Source organism: Triticum urartu, chromosome 6A (assembly GCF_056163025.1).
Source record: "Triticum urartu cultivar PI428250 chromosome 6A, HENAU_Tu73, whole genome shotgun sequence".
Taxonomy (NCBI): domain Eukaryota; kingdom Viridiplantae; phylum Streptophyta; class Magnoliopsida; order Poales; family Poaceae; genus Triticum; species Triticum urartu.
Window position 1 is genome coordinate 87202376 of NC_141878.1, and position 7923 is coordinate 87210298.

Here is a 7923-nt window from a genome sequence, read left to right on the forward strand (position 1 = left end):
AAGAACGAAGTTTGGTGGGATTGGGAATGGGGGTGGGGTTGGGGTTGGGGCCATCGCTCGCTTTTCTCTCTGCCTCCCACTTGTGTAGGCCCACAAAAGGAACAAAGTGTTGGGCCGAATCAATGCAGATTTGGCAGCTTTACCAATTTTGGCCAAACATAAAAGATCAGCATGACCACAGGTGTTCTTTTAAAGAAACCCTAAAAATACACTACTGTTCATATTGCATGTGGATGAGTCTTTTAGTACCAATTGATCTTGAATAATTTTAAGCACTCCACAGTATATATATATATATGAAAATAATGGTTAACCAATAAAATGGTAAACTATCAGATGCAAGGTTGCAAATATTTGAAAAAATGAATAATTGAATTGTATGTATTTTTATGATTAAATTTAATAAATGTAACATTTTTGCAAAAACTATGATAAATTAAAATATTCATTGGTATTTTCAAAAAAACCCACGAATGACTACTTATGCCAACCAGAACTTCTTCATGGTTTCGTTTATTCATCTATCCTTTGGCATGCTGGTTCTCATAACGCCTTCTTCGGACCTTCTCTTTGTCCGACATATTCCTGAGATATTGGGCTAGCGCCTTGTGTTTCGCCCTCACACCATGCTTCATTTGGTATCCTTTGGCAACTCCTTCGGTGTGCTCAAGAATACTAACGAAAGCCGGGTCCAGATATTTGCCATAGAACGCGCAACGATATGCCATACGCTTAAGCACGTTGCACTGTCCATTCTGCAATTCTTCAAGGGTTTTCTGAGTGTGTGCATCCATCTCTCCTTCGGAAATGTCCGTATAATCATGAGAATAAGGCTGCAAGTTTAAATTATGTATGATATAAGCTCCACCATTGTTTACAGTACCTAATATTCCCTAAGTTTCATACTGTAGTGCCTATAAATTATTTTTAAAGTAAATATTTATTAACTTTGAAATTTTAAGGAGAAAAAAGCAATATCAAATCCATATGAAAGCATAAATCATATGATGTACTTTTAAAAAAATTGTCAATAAACATGCACAACCTTTATGATGTCTGACTTTTAGCATAAAACCAAAATGCACTAAATTGTGGAGTGGATGAACCATTAATTTCTCAAAGATTGATTGAATAAATAATGATCATTACATACTGATAATCAACATTATATTTAGAGCTAGATTCCATTATGCTAATTCAACAATGTATTGATGGTTTAATGATTAACCTCTAACCTTAAACTTGAAGACAGATCTAGGGTTAAAAAATTAAAATTACCGTAACGGAATTCCAATCCATGCCGTGCATGTGCTGCTGCTTGTGATCGATGATGGAGTACTGCACCTCGTTGACACGATGCTTCTCTGGGTCAGACACCGAGTAGAACAAAGCTTTCTCGTGGGGATCCTCATCCATGCGATGGACGACGACGTCGGTGGTTAGCTCCGCAAGTCCACGATCTGTCACGACGGCGTCCATGACAGGCCCCCACGTCCATGGCCCTGCTCTGTCACGACGGCCAATCGACCTCCACGAGTGGATTTCATATCTAGCGGCAGCGAGGCAGGCGTGTGAGCGGCGGCAATAGTTTTAGAGCGTGCCCTAGGAGGAGAGATGCGGGGAGTAATTGGTAGTTACCTACTATAGCGGAAATACTCCGGCGTTGGGCACCTACAATGCAGCCGGCTTATTTAGGCGCTTAATTAGGATCCTGAAAAAAAATCACAATCATAGGCGCTTGGGGCAGGCGCTAGGAACTGGATTTTGTACATCTACGTGATGCAATCCAAAGTTTGTGTCCGGGGTGGATGGGTTGGGGATTGAAAATTTTAAGACCTTATTTGCCTAGCGCATAACTCGTGCTCATCGCAAATCAATCTTTATGTTATTATCACAATCATCTGCATAGGAAATTCAATTCCAAGGTGCAGCTACGAAATAGTATAAGCACAATAACCAACCATAGCCAGATTATGAGCAGAATAATTTATATAGATCAAAAAATGACCTCTAAAGTGCTCAACACATGTAACCTAGCAAGTTAGGTAACACATCTACACAATCTGGATAGGCATCTCATCGATTAAAGAAAAAAAGAAACCCTGTCCTTCCCCCAAAATAGAGAAAAGGACAGACCAGACATTTCCTTTTTGAGTCACCATCTTCCTTCTTGAAAACCACATGTACACACTCATCATGTATACCATAACACATCAGAATCTGTTAACGAGCGCTCACAAGCTTAACTAGCTTCAAACGAACCTAGCCAATCAGGATTTTATGCTACTTAATCTAAATGAGCCGATGATTAATGAGCACGAGTTTAACAAGCAGAGATGCCAAACCACACACCAATTAACATAGTTCTACCTTAGTTCAACACTTCCATACATACAAAAGCAAGCACCACTTAGTAGTACTGGTGCACATAGTTCGACCATAAACGTTCACCAACAAAGTATAGCATAGGGTAGTACTTAGCATAGTTAAAACCAAAAGAGCATCAGTTCTAGCTGCGAGGGTGCGCACTTCCCTAAAGCCTCAAAGAAGCCTCATCAAGTACTCGGCATACGCGGCGTGCTTCACCCTGAAAGTGTAGCCATTCTTGATGCTGCCTTGGGATGTTCCGACTGCATGGTTGCTGGTACTTCTCAGGTCGCCTTTCATCAGCTCGTTGCAGTAAGGGCATCCGTAGCCCCCCTTCCGATTCTTGGCCTGATACGTTTCTCGAGCGCATCACTGTTCAGCTCCCTCGCCTTCTGCCTCCTGTAGATCCTCTGGGTTTCTTGGTCGCTGTCGACGTCGTCACTTAGGACCTACATGTAGTACCAAATGTTGCGTAAGTATATCTAATATGAGAATTCAGCAGGCACAGAGTCTATGAAACATAATGTAATTGATGACAGCGTAAAATATCTTCAAATGATGTTGAAAAAAATAAATGCATAACTTATTAGTTGGTACATAAGCAACTAAATGTGATAGTACCATATAGTAAAAAAATATGAAGGATCAATCATACATGTCGAAGAGAGCACTAGCATTGCCACATTTGCCACACATTTTTCCCAAGCTTGCCTAAGGTTAGTTCATCAAAATGAGAGCCACAAGTTGGCAAGCCTAAGGGAACCTTGCCACACTTTTTGTGTGTATGCCATGTGGGACCCAAGTGTGGCTTGCCTAAGGTGTGGCTGGAACCAAACACTCACTTAAGTTGGTCAAACTTGCCTAACCTTAGGTATGGCAATCTTTGGCAAAGTCACTAACCAAACAGCCTTTAGTGCAACAAAATTCACTTGTTACGTAAAAATGCATGAACTGATGATGTAACATGGCAGAGCAGCATACAGATGTACTAATGCAAAAAAGACTTATAGCTTACATGCATGACTAGATAAAATAGCTCGTGAGCTGTATCTATTTAGGGTTAGAATTTTGTGTGTTTATGATGATGGATATTGAAAGTCCACATGTTATCGTCGTGGAAGTTTCCCCTATTGATCGATACCCCACCCATCAATGTTCCTGAACCATTCAACGTTCTAGGTAAAGTAGTTAATTATTATGAATTCTGACAATAAGTGATCCCAAATGTTGTACTTACAAAAAAGGGTTTTAATCATTCATGCCACCAGTTGTGTCCCACAATTAAGTATCACCACTAGGAATTTCTACTGCTAAAAAAGCCATCGCTTCTTTAGACACATGCTCAAAAATGCCACTGCACATCATTATTGTGATATCAAATCTATCTTGACATGCTATAATGGCATCAATACCTATGGACCAACATGCCAGCTCCCTCTCTATCTCACTACAATAAAGTGTGGGCCCACTTGATCCCAACAGCGTTCTTATTTTCCTGTAAAATTATTCGCTTACTTACTCCTCACAAGTGGGGCCATACTTATCATTGTGAGATAGAGAGAACTGAAATGTGGGCCTGGGCTTTTTTGTCATATTGGATGGTCAACAAGTTTTAAATGAAAATAACAATGTCTAATGGCATTATTGAGCAAACATCTAATGGAACGATGGCATTTTTTATACATCTAATGGCATTTCTGAGTAAGCATGTCATGAATCGATGGCATTTTTGCGCGGCTGTAACTTCTAAGGGAAAAACTGAGTAGTGGGATACAACTGGTGGCATAAATAATAAAAACCCTACAAAAGAACTAATTAAAAAAACTCAAGTAAAACATTAATAATATCCAATTTCTTTCTAAAATAGCCATTGCTTAGAGATAATCAATGTTTAAAATCATTGCCACAGCCACTTATGGAACATTTAAACCAAAGATCGATCAAGTGCAACCAAACATGTACTCAACATTTTAATACCTTATTTGCCTTGTACTGACCAGATAAAACCTAGGATATTACAAAATAAATAAATAAATAAATAAAGGGGATAGATGACTAACCTCTTCTTCGTTCTCGTCGGTGACGACCACAGGTGGGGGCAGGGGAGGCAACATCCGCGGCAGACGAACACCTGGCTGAGGCTGAGGAGCCACCACCTGCTCCGGCAGAGGAGCCAGAGGAGCTACCTGTTCCGGATTATTAGCAGAATAATTTATATAGGTCAAAGACAGACATATACATGCCTCAATAAATGTAATCTAGCTACACAGCTGCGGATCCAGGATTTTATACTTGGGTGTTCAAAAATTTATATTGCAAACTAAAACCACAACAATATTTTTCAAATGAAGGGAGTAATATCTAAAATTTACATGTGAAAAGATTCTTAGTCCATCGTAATGACAGTACTGACATGAATGACAGAAAATGAAGATTATTTACTTCGTGACCATACAATATGACATTTTCATAAAAAGGCATGGTGTTGTTATCCTTAAGTTGCAGAAAATATTTTCACAATCACCTACATAGGCAATTCAATTCCAAGGTCAAGCTACGTATTTGTATTAGCACAGTGACCAAACCTAGGTGGATTTATTAGCAGAATAATTTATCTACATCAAAATATTGCCTATACAGGGCTCAACACATGTAACCTAGCTAGTTACCTAACAAATCTACAGAATATTGATATGGAGTCCATCGATTAAAGATAAAAAGAAACCCCGGCCTTCCCCAAAAATAGAGAAAAGGACTGACCAGAGCACACGTAGTATTTTACAAAAAACTAAAGGAGATAGATGACTAACGTCGTCTTTGTTGACGTCGCCAACGACCACAGGCTCGGGCACCAGAGGCGTCACCCGCGACAGAGGAGACACCTGCTCTGTTTGAGGAGCCAGAGCAGCTACCGGGGCCCACATAAATGGTTGTGCAAGGACAATTTCATGCCGGTCAAGTACCATATATAAGAAATTTCGGCCAAAAAAATTCGGGTGCAGTACTGTACGTCTGTACCGGTGCTGCTGCTATCAAAATTTGGCATCAACACATTTTGGATGCACGAGAACCATGAGATCGGAGTGGTTCGTAGATCTTAAATAAAGATAACCTATACAATGAGGAGCCGACCCCCACACCCATGCACCCATGTGGATCTACCCTGAAACCTAACGGATCTAACGAATCTAGGTTGACACCTATGATTGACCAGAGCACACCTAGGATTTTACAAAAAATTAAAGGAGATAGATGACTAACGTCTTCTTTGTTGACATCGCCGACGACCATAGGCTCGGGCACAGGAGGCGTCACCTGCTCCGTCTGAGGAGCCAGAGCAGCTACCTGGTCCCACATAAATAGCAGAATATTTTATATAGATCAAAAAATGTCATATACATGCCTAAACTAATGCAACCTAGCAACACAGCTTCGGATCCAGGATTTCAAGGTTGGGTGTTCAAAAATTAATATTGCAAACCAAAACCACAACAATATATTTCAAACGGCTGAGATCAAGTTGGCTTTTGAGTCCAGAAGGCATTCTTCTGCCTCTGCTTCTGTTACTCAATAAATTAAAGAGTTAGGAGTACGTAATAGCTAAAATGTTCATGTGATTTTTTTTCATCATACTGACAGTACAGACATGAATGACAGAAAATGAAGATTATTTAGTATGACATTTTCGTAAACAAGGCATGGTGTTGTTATCCTTTACTTGGAGAAAATATTATGATGAAAATAAGCAACCAAATAATATATTTCAAATAGGGATGATAACAAGTCAATAATATTACAGCCTATGGTAATTGGACTCCAGGAATCAAGCAATTGGTGTAGAGCAAATTGAAGGACAAAAAATGTGTCTGCTGGATTAAGCGTAAGAGGCTAGTTTTATACAAATTGACATGAAGTTTAGTGCATAAACTACACCACTTTTAGTACATTTAAAATAAAAGAACCATATATAAGAAATTTGGGGCAAATAATTTCGGGTGGTTGGTAGATCTATCTTAAAATTTGGCGTCAACACATTTTGGGTGCACGAGAGCCATGGATCGAAGTGGTTGGTAGATCTTAAAAACAAGATAACCTATGCAATGAGGAGCCGACCCCCACACCCATGCACCCATGTGGACCAAACCTACCTGATCTATCGAATCTAGGTACGGATTTCATAGATGGAAGAAAAGCAGAAACCCTATCCATGCCCAAAAATAGATGAGGGACTGAACAAGGAAACCTAGGATATTTCCTAAAATAGGACTGATCTCTTCTTCATCGTCGTCGCCGTCGACGTTGACCACGGGCTGCGGCAGAGGAGGCAGATGACGTGGCAGAAGAGTCACCTGCTCCGACGTAGGTGACACCTGCACCGGAGCCTAGACGTGGTCGACGACGTCACGGCCGCCCTGCTGCCGGCTGGACCCCTCGCCGGCGGGGAGGGGTTTCTCCATGTGCAGCTTCGCACGGTGCTTGGATGCTTCGTGCGCCATGGCGTCGACCCCGGTGTCGGCCCTCCCTCCCATGGTGCGCTTGGGCATCTCGACGGCGGAGGTGCAGCGGCGGGATGGGAGGACCGGCGGGAAGGGAGCAGCGGCGGAAGGGAGCAGCGGCGGGGTGGGCAGGCGAGTGGTGAGGCATGGGAGGAGAAAACCCTCGAATTTGTAGATGGGGAAGAGGACGGGAAGAGGGCGGCGGCGATGTGATAAATGCTAATGGGGAAGCGGAGCGTGCTATGGGGAAGCGGATCCGCCGATTTAGTCATGGGCAGTCAAAAGGAGTTGTTGCCACGTTCACACCTCCCCGTGCATTGTTCACACCAACACGTCTTGCCACGTCAAAACGTAACTTCTCACTTCTCACTAAAATGAATAGCCTGATCGTGCACAGCCATGATTTAGGAGTAATGCAACTTCCCTTCAAAAAATTGTGTAATGCAACTGCTCCCTCATTACACAGAACAAAGTCATTTAGTGGGACAACTGAATTGGTAGGCTTGTTTCATCTGCACGTGTCATGTTTTATATTTGTCCTAAAATATGTTATAAAACTTTACAAACAATGGAATGGAAAATGGATGTGGCAAAACTTCGTCAGCAACCGCGCGGATTCGTCTGCCATATATCCGATGTTCGGTACCGAGGAGGGGAATGTTGATCCACGCGATGCCATGTGTTTCATCTGGACCCATATCATGCACCCCGAGCCAACCGGGCCAAAACATGCGCCGCTAGCCTTCTCGATCCAAACAACGAGCTAGTGTCCACCATGCGCAGAGATGCTCATGCGGACATGTTTGCTAGCACTAGTGAATGACGTCGGATCTCGGTGTGCAATATGTGAAGCCGCGTGTCTCTTTGGCGTGCCTGGCATACCGAAGGGACTCGTCGAAGGTCCAAAGAACCGTGGTGGGGTCAATGCTGGATGTATGGTGTGGGTCAACCTGGCTAATGGTGCATGGTTTGAGTTTAGGTGGCTAGGTTTGCATGGCTGGGGGGCTAGATGGCTAATGAGTGCGCACGCGTCATCTGTACATTGTCAAGGTTGAATGGT